The sequence below is a fragment of the Narcine bancroftii genome, chromosome 2, assembly GCF_036971445.1.
Source record: "Narcine bancroftii isolate sNarBan1 chromosome 2, sNarBan1.hap1, whole genome shotgun sequence".
NCBI classification, from domain to species: domain Eukaryota; kingdom Metazoa; phylum Chordata; class Chondrichthyes; order Torpediniformes; family Narcinidae; genus Narcine; species Narcine bancroftii.
This window is the reverse complement of record NC_091470.1, coordinates 112,201,574-112,221,041: the sequence shown is the minus strand read 5'-3', so window position 1 is coordinate 112,221,041 and position 19,468 is coordinate 112,201,574.

The window sequence follows — 19,468 nt, the reverse complement described above, 5'->3', positions numbered from 1 at the left end:
ATGTGGTCCATACAAGAGGAGATGGCGGGCGGTATATTGTTTCACCTGAGATAAGGGAGACAGAAAAGGAACTCTGTGGTGACCTGAAAGAAAGAGGTTATCATCTAGAAAACCCAGATGGGGCAAGTTTCTTCGGCAAGACACTGAAGTGGCTGATCGGAAGGAATCAGTTGTGTGTGTGTCTCTCTCTGAAAACTGACAGGAACCTTCCTGAGCAGTAACCATTTACCTTTCAAGAACCAAGGTGAAATTCATAAATGTTAAATTCTGTGCCCAGTATAAGAATTGCCTGATACCCATGAACTTAGAGGAACAAGAAGTGAGATTGGACTGTGAATCAAATAACTTTTCTGAATATACACACCCATTACATACACGAGCGCTTAAAATTAGAAGGGGGTTAAGTTAATAGTAATAAGTTAAAGTTTGATCCTGCTTTTATGTTTAAAGAAAATTAAAAGTAACCTTTGCTTATGTAACCATTTGTCTTGGTGAATTTCTTTTGCTGCTGGGTTTTGAGGTCTTCTGGGCCCATTAAAGGAGTGGACGGTGATTTTATTTAGAATCCCATCACCGCAGGGTCTGGACCCAAGATGGCGGCAACTATGATCAGCAGCAGACTCGAAGGGTTAAAGGCTCCAGGGAAAAAGAGGGACCAGAAAATGGGAGATCAACCTCCGTCTGAGAGGGAGAAGCAGAGGAGACAGCCTACAGGGTGGTGATGATGGCGGCGGACAGTGAGGGGTTCTGCAGCTGAAGGAACCACACAGGCAGTGGGCTGCTGGTGACTCAAGACGAGGAAACGGGCAGGTGGCATCTGCTGGAGGCTGCAATCAAGGGACTTGCAAACTGCTGAAGACTGGCTCGAGACTGGCTGAAGGCGTACCAGGTACCAGAACTATGTTGCGAGAGGATGCCGAGGACACTGGAGGGTTCCTAATCATATTGGAGGTTTGGATCTGGAGCTCGGGTTGCCAATGGTTTGGACTGGACTCTGTGTGGCTGCGGAGGCTGTGGGAGGACTGGGGCAAATCCATGGACTCTCAGTGACTCTGCGAGGAACTCTCCTTTGCTTTTCTTTTTCTGACTGTAAGAGGCACTTCAGGCAATTTCTGCCGATGGCAAATCTGTCTGCCTTACATTAGACAAAAGCAATTTTGTGTAAAATGACACGGTTTTATTACATATCAATAAATTAAATCTTGAATCTTTGGATCTTGAATCTTGAACACAGATTTGGATAAAAGATGCATATGGAGTGGTTCTCAGCCTTTAATATTTTCACTCACATGCCACCTTAAATAATTCCTTACTAACCGCAGAGCACCTATGCCATAGGTGCTCTGTGATTAGCAAGAGAGGTAACTCACGTGCGCGGGCCAGAACAGGGAGTACGAACAACAATGGTGGTCCACACATATGCGCGGGCTTGATTGAGAAGGAGAATAGGAACGTTGCGGTCACCTGCGTGGCGAGAGCCAATGGAAAAGGACAGGGGCTTCGGTGAGTAGTGTCTTCTGGGAAGAAGAAGGAGTTGTTGTTTTTGGATGTAAGAGTGAGTGCATTCTTTTAGCTGTGTGCAGAGCATTTAACTTACAGTCTCTGCAACTTAAGATGGTATGTGAGTGGAAAGAAAAACAGCTGAGAACCACTGAAATAGGATGTTGGGGAAAAAAATTAATGCCAAGATGATCTGTAGCAGTGGTGGAAGCAGAGTGAGAAAGATAGAGTGTTGAGAGGGATAGATTTGCAGGTCGACAGGAAAGAACAGGGAGCTAGCAGAAACCTTCTTCTGTGTGGGTACAATTCCAAAGATTCCTTGAACCCAACCTTTTGTGATAATAGGACTCAACAATCACAAGTCAATGTAAATTGGCTCTAATCTACTGAAGCTTCCCCAGATGCAGTCATTCCAGAACGAGATGCTGTCCAGCGCAACATCTTCAGGCACCTCACAGAGGTCTGGCAGCACAGTAGGAGGGAAGGAGGTGGACCACAGGTCACTTAAAGTTATAACGATGGGAGAGGTTAGGCAAGGGAATGAAAGCTAAGATGAGAATTTTAGTATTACAGCATTGGTTTAAATTTAGGCATGATCCTGGTAACAGGCCCTTGCAGCCCACAACCCTGTGCTTCCCAAACACTCCAATTGACATTCCTGACAATAAAATTTGATTCTGGGTTATGGGATAAAATCTGGCCCCCATGTATGTTTTTGAGAGGTGGAGGGAAAACAGAGCAGCCAGGAAAACCCATGCAGACATGGGAAGAAGGTATAAACTCCTTACAGACAGCGCCGGATTTGAACTTGTTTTACTGTGCTGCAATAATGTTGCATTAACCACTAAATTAGATGCGAAGCTGTCAGTGAGAACAGGGTGAAACAAATAATGTCTGGTACAACTCCAGCGATTGGGACCAGGGTTTGAATCCAGTGCTGTCTGTCAGGAGTTTATACGTTCTCCCCGTGTCTGCGTGGGTTTTCCCAGGAGGCACCAGTTTCCTCCCACCCTTCAAAAAACCAGGCATTAAAGGTAAATTAGGTGTTACTGTCCTGTATGTCTAAAAAAGAGATATTTTGCTGTCCTCATTTACAGAAGTTGATCAAGAGAATGAGTGGATAATTTTAATAGCAGTTATTTAAGAGCTTTAACCTGACAAAGAGGCTTTGGATATCTCAGCAGAAGTTGGTTCACAGTAAGGGAGATGGATATCAATACAGTCAGGTGTCCAATCCTGTTAACTGCTTCGATGATAATTGCACTGTTGATTTGTTGTCCGTGACTCTTTCTCATGATCCGACCTCCACAGCACATCCTCAGAATAGTGTAGCTTCCTCACACCTCCAGTGATCTGACTTCAATCACAACCTCCAGTCATAACTGAGTAAAATGTGCACAGTCTCCCTGCAACCACGTGGGTTTCCTCCAGGAGCTCTAGTTCCATCCCTCAGGATAATGTGCCACTAACGTGTGGTAAGTGGTAGGCAGCTCATAAGGGACTTTTGAGATTTAATGGGGTATAAGGTAATACTTGAGGAATTGGGTTAATATTTGTCTTCATTCCATCACTTCACACCATCTATAGGAAATTTCTGACTGGACAATAAAGCACAGACACTACCTCACTTTCTCCTATTTTCTCTCACTCTTCATTTATTTTTGAAATGTAATTTATAGCAATAAGATATGGGAGCAGAAATAGGCCATTCAGCCCATCGAGTCTGCCCTGCCCATTCAATGATGAGCTGATCCATTTCCCCACTCAGCCTCTCTTCCAGGCCTTCTTCCCGTAGCCTTTGATGCCCTGGCGAATCAAGAACCTATCATATCTGTCCAATGACCTGGCATCCACAAGCTCCTGTGGCAACAAATTCCAAATATTTGCTTCCTTCTGGCTGAAGAAATAAAGCTGCCGCAAAACAACAAATTTTTGTGACATTCCTGACAATAAAATTTGATTCTGGGTTATGGGATAAAATCTGGACCTAATAAAAATAAACCCTTGCCTTAGTTATCATTACCAGGGAATGATCTGAACATGATTAAAACACATTCTGGTTCACTAATGACCTTCAAGAAATGAAATTGATTTCCATTCCATGATCTGATCTAACCCTAAATGCACCAGTAGGATCAGTTTAGGGGAAATTCAGAATCTCCAATAAATATCAGAACTCTACATCCTTTGAACAAATCAAAAGAAATCCTGGATCATTAACATCAGGGATTTATTCTTTCTCCAACATTAATTACAGTAATGCCGAGGTGCCTGAAGGAACATCTTATTGAAGGTTCCTTACACTAACAATGCAGTATGAAGCAGAATGAGTGAGGATAATAGATTCTCTTCCCTTATCAGTAAAGTATAAAGTTTGGCTAATTTACGGTCAATTTTACAGACATTAATAGAACAAAATTTAAACTTCTCAGCTTTTTTGATGCCAGGTCACATTGTGAGTGGTGCAGTGATTTAACCACAGTGGTGTCCTGACTGTTAATCTGAAATCACCTGAATAGTAATTCATTCGATGTTGATTTTACTTTGTGTTTCATATCAATTGCTTGGACAACTTTCAAATGTCAGAGTACAGAGTGCAGCCCTGAGATTCTTTTGCCTGTTGGCCAGGCAGAATGACCTCTTATCGGTAACTGTAAACTGAACTCAAGAAAAAAAGATACGAACACAAAAGAGAGAAATGCAGACAAACTGACTGGAAATGGACAATTAAATATTCAGTAATAAATAATGTGTAAAATAAGAGTCCTGAAATAAGTGTCCGATTGAGTCTGATGGTGGAGGGGTAGCAACTGTTCCTGAACACTGTGGGACAAGTCTTATGGCACCTCCACCTCTTTCTTCATGGCAGAAGCAAGAGCAGAGCATGTGCTGGGTAATGTAGATCCTTCATGTCTGCTGTGAAACATGAAAGTCTGCAGATGCTCTAACTGTCATAAAAAACGTAGAGAAAAGCTGGAGGAACGCAGCCGGGCTCACAGCGTACACAGGAGGCAGAGACGTTTCAGACTGGAGCCCTTCTTTAAAGTATGAGTAAATGCAGGTGTGGTCTGGTATGGAGAAAGCCCTGCATAAGATAGTGGAGACAGCCCAGGAAATCACAGGCATAACTCCCCCCACTATCGAGAACATCTACAGGGAACCCCGTTGTTGGAGAGCAGTAGCGATCATCAAGGACCACACCACCCAGTGCACACTCTGTTCTTGCTGCTACCATCAGGAAAGAGATCTAGGTGCCATAAGACTCACACCCTCAGGTTCAGGAACAGCTGCTCGCCCTCCACCATCAGACTCCTCAACAATAAACTCAATCAGGGACTCACTTTATTGATTTTTTAAATTTCTCTCTATCGCAGATTCAGTTTTTTGCATTTCTTTATTCTTTTGCACTGCCAAGAAGTGGTCATTCTGCCTGGCCCTCAGGAAAAAGAATCTCAGGGCTGTATGTGATGTCATCTATGTACTCTGACAATAAATCTGAAATCTGAATGTTGCTGCTTCGCATATAAGGGAAGAGAAATGGGTTAAGGCCATTATCTACAAGTTCTGTGTACTTAAGAGTTTCCCTGCACTGTCTTGTGGCTGGATCAGCATAATGTGCTTCTACCAGGTTTGTTCAACAGTGTCAGCTGGGTTTCACTGCTGGATACTTGAGTCTGGAGCACAGGACAAGGTTCAGGAGAAGTGGCTGTCTTTGACACACACTGGGAGCAAAAGGACTCTCCAGATAAAGACAGCCTCCTGCCAAATGTCAGAACTGAAATGCCCACAGCAGCGTGTTTGTTTGCTCTTCCTTCTCAAAGTGTCAGCAGAGATTCCCTGAGTCAGTGCGTTAACTATCAGTCTAAAATGTGAGCATTGAATCTAGTGGGGCCCTGCATTGATGGAGTGAGGCATTGTCAGCAATGCTGTTGCTCAGATGAAATGAATTCACCATCTCGATTCTCGTCACGTTCAAGTTCTCAAATTAATTTTTTTTTAATTTAGACCAACAGCACAGTAACAGGCCATTTCAGCCCATGAGCTCGTGCTGCCCAATTTATACCCAATTAATCTTCACTCCTGGAACATTTCGAATGGTGGGAGGAACCTGGAGCCCCCAGGGAAAATGCAAGTAGACAGGGAAAACGTACAGACTCCTTACAGACAGTGCAGTATTCAAACCCTGGTCCCGATTGCTGGCGTTGTAACAACATTGCGCTAACCATTATACCAACCGTTCAGCCTTAATGTCACATGCACAAAGATGCAGTAATAGGATTTGTTTTAGAGTTGTTCAGCTAGATTTCTCATACCCCAATGGTTCTCAACCTTTATTTTTCCATTCACATATCACCTTAAGTAACCCCTTACCACAGTGCACTATGGCATCCTGAAGGTTGAGAACCACAGTCATACTACAAGACTCCACAGAAGTACAGAATTAGAGAGAAAGAGATCGGTTGGTGCAGAGCAAAGGTGACTTAATTTTACTAGTGTGAGGTTCATTCAGGAGCGTGATAACAGTGGAGAAGAAACTGTCTTCGAATCTGGTGGTGCACTCATGAATCTCCATCCTGGCAGGAGTGGGTGCTGGTAAAGAGAGTGTGGCCAGGAATGGATGAGTCTTTTAAGATGTTGCCTGCTTTTCCAAGGCAGCAGGAGTTATGGATGGAGTCATCGAAGTGAGGTTATATGTGATGTTCTAAGCTGTGTTTGCAACCTTCTACAGTCTTGGGCAGAACAGTTCCCATCCCATGCAGTGATGCACCCTGACAGGGTACTTTCAATGGTGCACCTGCCATTGAAATCTGGGAATGCAGATGCATAATTCCCTGAAAGTGGAGTCACAGGTGGATAGTTTTGTAAAGAGAGGTTTTGCCATATTGGCCTTCATAAATCAAAGTATTGAGTATAGGAGTTGGGATGTTATGATAAAGTTGTATAAGACATCGATGAGACCAAATTTGGAGTATTGTGTGCAGTTTTGGTCACCCAACAACAGGAAAGATGTCAATAAGATGGAAAGAGTGCAGAGATGATTTACTGGGATGTTGCCTAGTTTTCAGGAACTGAGTTACAGGAAAAGGTTAAACAGGTTAGGACTTTATTCCCTGGAGCATAGAAGAATGAGCAGAGATTTGATAGAGGTATTTAAAATTATGAGGGAGATGGACAGAGTAAATATAGGTAGACATTTTCCACTGAGGTCAGTTGAGATTCAAACCAAAAGGCATGGGTTAAGCATGAAAGGGGAAAAGATTAGGGCAGTAGTTTTCAAACTTTTTCTTTTCACTCACCTATCACCTTAAGTAATTCCTATGCCATTGGTGCTCTGTGAATAGTAAGGGATTACAAGGTGGTATGAGAGTGGGAAAAAAGGTTGAGACCCAATTGTTACTGAAATATTTTACATGAGAAAAATTGTCATTGGCCCATTTCCTTTGGAGTTATGAAACCGTGCACATAACGAGTCAATTAGGTACAATTAAAAGTATGATTCAACTTTTTCTTTCCATTCACCTACCACCTTAAGTTTGAAAACCACTGGGTTTATGGGGACATTTTTCACTCAGAGAAGTGAGAGTGTGGAACGAGCTGCCAGCCGAAGTGGTGAATGTGGGTTCAAATTTTAACATTTCAGAAGAATTTGGACAGGTACATGGATGGGAGAGATATGGAGGGCCATGGACTAGGTACAGGTCAGGGGACTAAGCAGAATAATAATCCAGCATAGATTAGAAAGGCTGAAGGGACCTGTTTCTGTGCTGTAATGTTCTATGGTTCTACGTTTCGGGACACAAGGCACATGTCAACTTTCCTTGGGCTTCTGAAAAAGGAGAAGTGCTGGTGCACTACCTTGGCCATTGCATTGACATGACAGGTCCCTGGAGACTTTTGCACATCCGAACTTGTCTGCGAAGTATGACCGAGGAACAGATGATTGTGTCCAACCACTGGAGTCATTTCTACAGTAGACTTTGGCTGATGTGGATTGTTGGAAGTCAGGCTGGTGTAATTTGCAGATCAACCACAGTTGACTGTGAGTGTTTATTTATTGAGAAAAGTGTGCAGACATCTGTTTCTTCATGGGGAAGGGGCCATCTAAACTGGCAGATCTCCCTTAATGAATTTAATGCCAGAACATTCAGCCCCCTGCAACAGAAGCACTTCCTTAACCTTGAAATGTTAACATTTGCAAAGGTTGCCAGCTGAGTGAAGAGATTAAACACATTACCTTTGATCACCAAACCATCAAAGGAGTTTTACCCCCATTGAAACTCCAATATGCTTTATTTCAGACTTTGGCTGAGTTCTGTAAACATACAAGCACACTGCCAAACATTGTTGCTCCTGCCTAGTGCGTTCAAGCACAGGTCAACATTCTGGGTGTTTTTCATCTGTTTGCTGTCAAAATTGTGGGTCTTTGGGTCAGAAAGTTTGAGGTCTCCAACTCATCTCCTGCACAAAGATTTGTCCTCTGTTACATCATCCAAATGGTCAGTACAAGGGAGCAAAAATTCCACCTGCTGCAAGAACTCAAAAGGTAAGGCCGCATCCATGAAGGCGAAGGTCAGAATCTGTTGCTGCACGTTCCTTCACCAACAATGTGCCTTGCTCCAACCCACACTTGATGCTGTGGGCAGAAAGTGCACCAATGCATCCATTTCTTCTGAAGCCAAAGGAAATGTGACTTGTTCCTACTGTCTCTCACCAATTTTTTATAGATGTATCATAGTAAGTATCCTGTGTGTTTGCCTCACAGCTTGGTATGGGGATGACTTTGCCCAAGACCAAAAAAAATGGCAGCAATGCCAGAGTTGCTGTAATGGCAGCACTGCCGATGGTGTGGACCCAGGCAGGGCAGAGAGTAGAGACACGGCGCTTTCCCCGCAGGGTCCAACCGCCCAGTCGAACCACAGGATGGTGACCATGGAGGCGGATCAGTGAGGGGCTCTGAGGCTGAAGAACACATAGGCATTGGAGACTCGAGACAAGGAACCCAGACAGGTGCAGGCTGCTGGCGACTGCGGTCAAGGGACTCACACCAGGCAGCAGACTGCTGGAGTCTGGCTGAAGGGGTACCAGGTATTGGAACCGGGATGTGAAAGGGTGTTGAGGGCACTGAAGGGTTCCTGAACATGTCAGAGGTTTAGATCTGGAGCTCAGGTTGCTAATGGTTTGGACTGAAGTCTATGTGGCTGCGGGAGCGCTGGAGGTGAATCCACAGATGCACGGTGACTCTTGGGAAGGGGGAGACTCTCTTTTGCTTCTCTTTTCTTTGGCTACAAAGGGTGCTGGGCAATTTCTTCTGATAGCGAATCTGTAGCCCTTTTCACACTTGGACCTTGTCCCAGGAATTAACGTCCAATTGACTGGTTAAGGATCAAGTGTGAAAGCAAAATCATCTGAATGCCAGCATGAAATGATGTCATTTCACACTGGGGATAGACAGCCTCAACCCCTTCTGCAGTCCCCAGCATCTCCTGACACTGGCGTGCAGGTTAACCTAGAGAGTAAGTGAGAATTGCATTCTAGGACCGAAATGACACACGTTTTTGTGTGAATGCAGGAATGTGAAAGAAAGAAAAGATTAAAATGAAGGTATAGACTTTGCTGTGGGAATGTCGCAGCAGAGAAGCGAGAAAGGAAAGTGCTAGAAATAAATATCAATAGTGTGGGTATAAAGACCGTGGGAAAAAGCAATGGCGGTCCTCCTGCCCTCCCAGAATTCTGAGCGGCAGAGAAAGGGCTATATGCACGGCTGCTCACACGGAGCACTATTAGAGGGGTTTCTCTGCCGCACGGAATTCTGGGAGGGCAGGTCCGCCATCGCTTTTTTTATAACAGATTACTGCCAACCAGGCAAAGTTAACAGTATATTGGAAAAGGGAAATCATATTGGACCAATTTTTTGGTTCATTGAAGAAGTACCGTGTGCTTGGATAAAGGGGAACAGATTGATAGGCAAAGATTTCCAGAGGTATTTGAGCCGGTACCTGCCTTGAATATTATTCTGAAATATAAAAGCTTCTGGTGCAGGAGGTAACATTAGCATAGAATAAAGATTGGTTGGTCATAGGACACAGAAGCAGATATTTTTCTGGTTGGCAAAATGCAGTGAATGATGTGCTACAGGGATTGGTGGAGTTTAATAGCTCTGATGAAAACCCCATAAGTACAGTTAAGACACATGGGTATGGAAGTTGAGAGGATGGCGATAGTTGGTAGAAGTATGTAAGATCGTGAGAGATGTACCAAACCCAAAAGGGCCTCCATTTAAGGTGAGAGGAAGGGGTTTAAAGGGGATCTGAGAGGCAAGTTCTTTCACAGAGTATCTTCAACATGCTACCAAAAGAGGTGGTGGAACGTGATGACACTTTAGTAGTCAAAGCAGAGATGGATCTATTCTTAATGTGAGCAAAAGGAATGATTGTGGCTGGGCAAAATTGATCAGCATGGACTCTGTGTCTGGTTTCTGTGCTGTACAACTCTCTGACTTTCCGAGGCAGTTAAGTGATATAGATAAGTTCACTGAATGGACAACTATCTGGTAAATTATATAGGGAAAATTTGTAATTGTCTATTGAGACTGAGCTGTCTGCTCCTTCTTTTAAATCGCATGCACATAGAGAGAGCTATTAATAATAGCCTGAAGGTATCAGCCTAATGGAGAAGAATATCTGCTGTTTTTAAAATCATTAAAAAATTATGTGGGAAGAATATTGTACCAGCCACGTGACAAAAAGGGACACTTCCCATTTGGAAGGAGCAGAGATTATTCCATTGCATCACCAGCTATTTAGAATGCAGAATTAGTCCACTCAGGCCCAGATGTTTGTAGGAGCAAAATAGAAATACCACGCCGAGTTGATGTTCGAAACAATGGGCGATTTATTAAAACTGGTGCGCATCATTTTAAATGTTAATTTAATTTAATTTAATTTAAATTTAAACATAAAATCAGTTGCATCCACAAGGAGTTACAGACTGCAGGGAAGAAGAGGACGTGCAGGGCACCAAAAAAGGGGGAGAACATCTTCAGCAGAGGAGATGACCCACGGGACGGTGACCACGGCAGGGAGCACTGAGGCTGAAAAACGCTGATCAGGTTGCTGAAGACGTGAGGAGAGGAACCCATGAAGGCTGCGGGCTGCTGGCGACCACGGTTGAAGGATTCACACCAGGCTGCAGGTTGGTGGCGACCATGGTCGAGGGATTCACCCTGGGCTGCGGCTGCTGGAGACTGGGTCAAGACTGGCTGAAGGGGTACAAGGAATCGGAACAGGGATGTGAGGGGTGCTAAAGGTGCTGAAGGTTTCCTGACCATGTCGGAGATTTGAATCTGGAACTCAACGTGCTGGTAGTTTGAACTGGACTTTGTGTGGTGCAGAGGCTGTGTGAGCTCTGGAGACAAATCGATGACTCTGGGGGGGTGGGGGGTCTCTATTTTGCTTCTCTTTGACAGTAAGAGGTGCTTCAGGCAATTTCTGCCGATGGCAAATCTGTCTGCCTTGCGGCAGTCAAAACCAAATTTCAAGCAATATTACACTGTCTTTATTACATGACATGACTGTCTTTATTACATGAATCTTGATCATCAGGAGACCAGTCAAAGCTCATCTCCTGAGCATAATTTTGGCACAAGTTTGATAATCTAAATGGACAGACTTACTGAAACTTGATTAACTTAGCTCATTATTGCAAAGATCTAGTTATTATAGAATAGGATGTTTATTCATCTATAAGTTTAATTTAGTCAATAATGGGTCTAAGTTTTTGATTACAACAATGGTACATGGCTGCTGCTCAATTGTTCAGCAAAAGGAGGTGTAGGGTGCTCCTTCTTTCCGATAACCTACAGGTCATCCTTGGGCAAGGTGTAGAACCTGTTTAGGGTCATATGAAGCCATGGATTGTAGATGGTGGATGGTTTTTACAAGCAGATTCTACAAATTGAAATTTATGATTGTAAAGCTAAAAATGCTGGCCAGATGAATCTGCTGATCAATGGCCAGGGTTACCCAACTGAAGAAGGCAACGGGAAACCACTTCAGTATTTTTCCCTTGTATAATCATGAACCAACATCGACTACAGTTTCAGCTCAAAGATGGAGCCTTCACTGAAGGAGAACAGGGGAGGGAACAACAACAGTGATCACGATGGATGGAGAGACATGGTCGCCCACGTCAAATGGCAAGGCACCTGAATGATGAATGACATATTATGGTTGCTACTTACAGCAGGGTAACAGGCCATTTCAGCCCACAAGTCTGTGCCGCCCAATTTACACCCAATTAACCAAGGCTCCTGGTATGTTTTGAACGGTGGAAGGAAACTGGAGCCCCCAGGGAAAACCCACACAGATATGAGGAAACTGTACAAACTCCTTTCAGACAGCATGGGATTTAAGCCCAGGTCCCAGTCGCTGGAGCTGTAAAGGTGGGGCACTAACTGCTACACTAACCGTGCCCGCCCAAACCTACTTAACAATAAAACCAATTTTCTATTAACAGCAAAGAGTGCACATTATAATATAACTAATGGTTTTTCTGAAACTTTGGCGCCGTCACTGCCATGTTCCACCTGTCTTTGGTTCCTTGTTACCACATTAGTACAACCTACATCCCTCTCTACTCAGTATTCTTTCCCTACCACAAGGTCCATGCTGGGTTTTGTGCTCCATATGAGCATCCTTCAATCCATCAGTTCAGTCATCCAAAGAATTCTTGCCCATAATCCTAATTTAACTCACTCGGCAAGTGTGTGAGAACAAGCTATTTTTAAAGTTTCAGTCTGCGATACAGACATTCTGTTGGGGTTCTTTTCTCTCAATTACCATCCATTTGGCACCTCAGAAGATACATCTGCTTAGAGCAGAATCCTATGCAATTATAATAGTCTCTTGATGCAATATGCTGATAGCGCGTACCATTCAGATTGGCATTTGGACAAGGTGTGAGAGGACACCTGAGAGCCTTTGAAACCTGGATCCAGCTTTATCAGAAGAGAAAGATATAGTTTCAGATTTTGAGTGCTGTATCTTTAAGCCAAGTGGTTCTGTTTCAGTGTGACCAAAGCTGCATCTCCCAGAATGTGTTGGGACTTGGCAGCATTGAGTGTCTCGTATTGGTACAAATTGATTTCATGGTCCACCCTGTTTGGTACATAGTGGAACATCAGTTTATTAAAAATTCATTAAAGTAAACCATCTGTGCCATACATGCTAAAATAAATCAGTCTTGAGGGAAACCGCACTCTTGATCCTCCGAAGCTATCTCTGGGAGGCTGGCTTTGCATCCAGCAGAGAAAAACACACATCCTGTTCTGTAAGGCATGCAAAAGTCTATGGAATAGACCCTCCAATACTCTCCGCAGGCATTGCTGGCAAGGTCAGCCTTTTATGCACAAGGGTGCATGCACTTTTGGTCGCTTAGCTATGGGAAAGACTTTGCATTCGTATCTAAAGTCAAGTTTATTGTGATCTGATTGCATAAGTACAACGCGACGAAAGAGGGTTCTCCATACAAACAGACATATTACATTATGCAGAACAAGTATTCATAGATGCAAATTAATTAATTAATTAATTTTGCTTTGTGAATATGAGAGCCTTTTTTTGATGGTCAGTGTGAGCAGTTCCTTTGGTCGTTCAGCATTGTCACTGCCTGTGGGAGAAGCTGTTCCTCAGCCTCGTGGTGCTGGCTCTGATACTCCTGGATCTCTTTCCCAATGGGAGCAGCAGCTGAAAGATGCTGTGTGGCAGATGGAAAGGGTCCTCAATGATTTTGCACACCCTCTTCAGACAACAATCCCAGTAAATGGGGGGGGGGGGGAGGAGGAGACACCTCATAGAAGCATTTTGAATGTTGAAAGGCCTGGACAGAGTAAATGTGGCAAAGATTTTTCTCAATAGCAGACCATAATCAATGGGCCGAATGGCCTTCTTCTGCTCCAGTGTCTTTTCATCTTATGGTCTAAGATTGAAAGAGTGCAGAGAAGATTCACTAGGATGTTTCCAGGGCTTGAGGAACTGAGTTACAGGGAAAGGTTAAACAGGTTAGGACTTTATTCCCTGGAGCGTAGAAGAATGAGGGAAGATTTGATAGAGATTTTTAAAATTATGAGGGGTACGGATAGAATAATGCCAGTTGTCTTTATCCACTGAGGCTTGATGAGATACAAACCTGAGGACAAAACCTCTGAGAGGTTTAACCTTAACTAATGTGTAGGATAAGGGTAAAAGGGGAAATGTTTATGGAAACATTAGAGGTAACTTCTTCACACAGAGAGTGGCGAGAGTGCAGAATGAGCTGTCAGCTGAAGTGGTGAATATGGGCTCAATTATAAAATTTAAGAAAAATTTGGGACAGTTTCATGGTGGGAGGGGTATTGGGGGGCATATAGACTGTGTGCAGGTCAGTGATTCCAGGCAGAATAATGGTTTGGCACAGTCTAGAATGACTGAATGGCCTGTTTCCGTGCTACAATATTCCATGGTTCTACTTGCAGTCAATGAGTCTATGCAGAGGATTTGGATGGGCTCCAGGAAGACAGAGCCAGTAGTGATAAAGGAACAGCAATATCTTCAGGATGATGAGTGACCGGATGGTGAGCCTTCTGCTGGTGGAGGTGTTTTCACGTGGAATCAATCTTTTGCAATCCATGCACAAGTATTCCCAAACCCTCTGCACGGCAGCATGTCATTTAAATAATATTCTGATCTTCCTTTTTTCCTTCCAAAGTGGATGACCTCACATGTGCCAACATTGGACTCCATTTGCCATACCCTTGCCCACTCACTTAACCCATCTATATCTCTCTGCAGACTCTCCGTATCCTCTGCACAATTTGCTTTAGTGTCAATCACAAACTTAGATTCACCACATTCCCCTTCCTCCATGCCCCCACCCTTTGAGCTTGATTTGCCATTCAATAACATTCCGGCTGATCTGACTTTGTTAACTCTCTGTGCTCCCCCTCCCCCCCACCTCAACACCCCAGTAATGACAAGGAAAGTCAAGGTGCAAGTGTGATCTTTGACTGAGATGGTAAATTGGAGACAAAAGTCATTTAAAACAGAACAGATAGCAATGCTGTTGTAAAGTGGAGATGCAGAGACAATGAGTTTCATCATCTCATTTAATCAAGCTATAAAAATTCCCGAGAAAATTGTACATGTGAAGTAAATTAAATTTTGCTGATTTCATGGGTAATAAAATGCAGTAAAGTTATAATCACCATTAATATTTTTCATCTGATTTAAAGTGTTTGATCATTTGTAATACACATGTGAATTTATATCCTCTGAGAGGGACCTGGATTCTTTAGCTTAAATTAAATCTTGTTAAATTGTTGCATATTACAGCATTGCCTGGTAGGTACCTGTTGGTCAGAAGTGCTGGAGAATGCTGGAAATATTCTACAAATCAGGCAGCATCTGTGGAGGGAGAAGTGGACCTGATGTTGCAGGTGAGCATGCTGATGGTTTCTTCCCTCCCTCCACCCCGCTGCGCCCCCCCCCCCCCCACCCAGAGATGCTGCCTGACCTGCTGAGTATTTCCAGCACACTTTGATTGAGTATCTTGCCTTTCTTCACTGAGCACCTTCACTCTGTTCGCATCAGTGACAGAGATCTCCCACTGGTCAACCACTTCATTTCTGTGTCCCACTCCCATGCACACAATCTATCCATGGGTTCATGTGGTACCTCACCAAGACCACCCAAAAATTGGAGGAACAACACTCTAACTGCAGCAATGAGTGGTTGAAAATGTCCCTGAACACTCCAGCTAGTTGGTTGGCACAGAGCTTCAGTACTCTGCCAAGTATGCTGTCAGGGCCTGACACCTCTTGAATGATGTTTGGACATTATTCTCAGAGACAAATATCACAGAGTCCTCAGCTTTCTCAGAGATTCTGTTTGGTTCTTCTTCTCAAAGTGGGCATAGAAGGTGTTCAGCTCATCAGGTAGTGAAGCATTGCAGCAATGTATAGTTTTTGCCCTTGCTTTGTGAGCTATAATGGCCTGCACTCCCTGCCATAGCTGGCATGTATCTCCTCTGTCTCCAGCTTCCTCCAAAATTGCCACTTTGCTTCAGAGATGACCTTTCACAGGTCATATCTAGCTTTCTTGTAAAGATCCCAATCCCCGACCTTAAATCCCCTTGTTCTTACCCTCAGCAGGTTGTGAATTCTCTGATTCATCCAGGGTTTCTGGTTGGGGAATACCCTGTATTTGTGCGTGGGCATGCACTTATCCACGCAGGTCTTGATGAAGTCGATGACACACACCTGTTGCACATTCATTCAAGTCTATGGATGAGTTCTTGAATCTGCTCCAGTCCACTGATTCAAAGCAGTCCTGCAGATACACCTCCGCCTCCATTGACCATACTTTTGCTGTCTTCACCACTGGTGCACACGTTGGAGGTTTGTTTCTGAGCTCGGTTTTCTGATGACTTGAACTGAACTGGAGTCAGTGTGGATGCAGAGGCAGCAGGGGGACTGGAAGCAAATTCATGGACACTCAGTGACCCTGGGGGGACTCTCTTTTGCTTCTCTTTTTCTGACTATAAGGGGCGCAGGGCAATGTTAATGGCAAATGAAAGCCAATTTTGTGTAGTATTACATTTCTGTTTTATTGCATGACAAGAAACAGTATCTGATCACCAACAGCCAAATTACCGAGAGAAAATTCTGCAAACTACATATATCCTGCACATTAAGGAGCTCGTGGCCTTGAGCAGTAAGATTTCAAAATAAATTATTTTGCATAAGACATAAAAATAAGCAATACATAGAGGATTTGCCAGATCTTTGTATTTATATGATCAGTAATCTGTGCCAACTCACGCTATTTGCATGAGTGTTAAAGTTTTCCCTTGATCACCAGAGAGAGATGAGCAATTGAAAAGATCTTTGAGAATGTCACATTTATCATTTAGTTCAAAGTACTGCATTACCATGCCTAACACATTTATGAAACTGAAACACTGGAAACACTCAAAAGGTCAGGCAGCATCTGTGGAGAGAGGGGGGAGGGGAGAAACAATTAATGTTTCACAATTAAACCAGCAAATCCTGGGAAGTATTCAATAAAATGTGCTGGTACTTGTGGGAATAGAATTAAGTCTAATGTGGCCACTGCATTTTCTGAGAAGACTGAAGCGTGCAAGGCTACCAATTACCATTTCGTCAACCTTCCACAGGAATTCTGTCAAGAGCATCCTGGCCGGCTACATCACAGTGTTGTGTGGTTGCTGCAGAGAAAGGGATTGGAAGTCTATCCACAAGACCAGAGGAATGGCAGAGAGGATCACTGGAGGCTCCCTTTCCCCATTCCCCATCTCCCACCATTAAATGGGATTAAAACCAAAGTGGTTTTCAAACTGTTTCCTCCCACTCACATCCCACCTTGAGCAATCCCTATGCCACAGGTGCTCTGTGATTAGTAAGGGATTGCTTATGGTGGGATGTGTGTGGAAAGAAACAGTTTAAAAACCACTTTTAACAGTCTCTAATTGACTCGTCATGTGCATGGTTTCATAACTCCAAAGGAAATGGGCCAATGACAATTTTTCTCAAGCAAAATATTTCAGTAACAATTGAGTCTAGAGCAGTGATTCCAAACCTTCCCTTCCCACTCACATACCATCTTAATCACAGAGCACCAATGGCATAGGGATTACTTAAGGTGGTATGTGAGTGGAAAGAAAAGGTTTGAAAACCACTGATCTAAAGTAATCCCTTACTACTCACAGAGCACCTAATGCATCCTATGCCATAGGTGTTCTAGGGTTAATAAGGGATCACTTAAAATGGTAAGTGAGTGGAAAGATAAAGGTTGAGAACCACTGGTCTAGATGGACTGTTTCAAGATGGCTTCTCACACTCTCCATCTGAGTATTAAATCTCAGTTTGAAAAAGTTATTTAGAGACACTCCTTTGGACAGCTGGAAGATGCAGATAAGGAGAGAAAAATGCTGGAACTGTTAAATGACTGGCTATTGTGATGAGGATGGTGGACAGTTGTTATTGGGGTTCCCAGAAGGAAATGGCTTTCTAAAAACCCATTGAGTTATGATGTTTCTAGTGAATTTTGAACTGCTCTGGACTGTGAAAGAATGATGTAGTTTCCAATGGAGTTGTATCGTGTGCATGTTGTGCTTTACTCCAAGGCACAGAATATATTGGAGAACTCAAACCTCAACCTACTTGGGTAAAGTTGCTCAAAGAGTGGGGCTGCCTAGGGAGAGCTGTCCACCTCCTTCAGTCTTTACTCCATTGAGGACATCTACAAGTGGTGGTGAAGAAAGCCACATCTATCCTCAAGGACCTCCACCACCCAGACTACACCATCTTCACTCTGCTACCATCAGGAAAAAGGTACAGGAGCCTGAAAACGAACAGTTAACAGTACAAAAATAGTTTGTTCCCCTCTGACATCAGACAATGAGCTAACAGACACTGCCTTACTGCCAAGTTTAGTAACTGGTGGATGATGAACACAAAATAATGACACACATAGTTGCAGGTAAATTAAAACTCTTTAACTCTACTCATACGTGTATTCTTTTAAAACACTGAACCACGCATGTCACATCATGATGTCCTGTGCTGGTTCACTGGACTTCTGGGAGTTGGAATACTGCTACAGCACCCCCACCCCCCCCACCAAGAACTGGAACTATCACCTGCTTTTTGGGAGGTCAACCCCTGCGTCACACTGCTGGCTGTTGAATAGGGGCAGTTTTGCCAACACGACAGATTTGAGCCTGTCAATTGTGAATTACAGAGGCTGCCTGGCAATGTCCAAGATGCAGGTTGACCTTGTTTGTCTTGTCACCTGATATGATACCTCGTACAGTACCTGCAAGGGCTTTCCATGTGTTCCTCTATGTATGAACACGTATTCACAATCCTTCAGTTCGTGTGGTACAAAAGAGACATATTTGCCATGTGGTGATGGTGGTAAAGGGGGATAATTTACCTACGGTATCCCTTAGTTTGCTCAGCAGCTCTTTGGGATCTCCATCTTTACTGGATCTGTGTGGAATGAATTCCCCAGGGACCACCAAAGGCATGCCTTGTACAAACTCTGCAGACGAAATGTGAAGATCCTCTTTTGGAGTTGTCCTAATGCTGAGCAACACCCATGGTAATTTGTCTGCCCAGCTGGGACCACCCAAATGGGCCATTAAGGCTGATTTAAGGTGATGGTGGAATTGTTCAACCATCCTGTTGGACTGCAGGTGATGGGTGCTTGTAGGATGAAGCCTAGAGCTGAGAAGCTGAGATAAGACCATCCAAAATGAAGATTGAGGACCTCTGTCAGAAGTGATGTGCACTGCTAGGCTGAAGCGAGCCACCCAGGAATTATGGAATGCTCGAGCACAAGAGTCCATAGAAGCATCCACCATGGGGACTGCCTCAGGCCATCTCGTAAACCAATCGACCACTGTGAGGAGGTAGTGGTAGCCCCGTGAAGCTGCAATTGGTCCAACAATGTCCACATGGACATGGTTGAAGCGGTGAGTTACTGGTGGGAAGGGTTGGAGTGGAGCTTTCGTATGCTGATGGATTTTTAACTTTTTTGACAAGATCTGGCGTGATGTCTTACTTCAGACTGTGCCAAACAAATCTATCTGAGGGGGTTGAGAACCAAGTGAGTTGGCTATTTGAACCACCCCCACCCCGAATTATTGGTTCTGGTGGAAGGGGTTCGGAACGGCAAATCCGCTGTGATTGTTGAAGCCTTAGACCCTGTCTATGGGGGGGCCTGATACTTCAGTGATTAGAGTTAACTTGTTTAACAAGAAAGATGCTGGGGTTGAGTGGAATATGCAAACGTGCTGGAGAAACTCATCAGGTCATGCAGTGTCCAGTAACCAACATTTCAGGTCTCGGCCCTTCATCAGGTATAATTGACTAGAAGCTTTGCTTCACTCTCACACAAATAGCTATTAA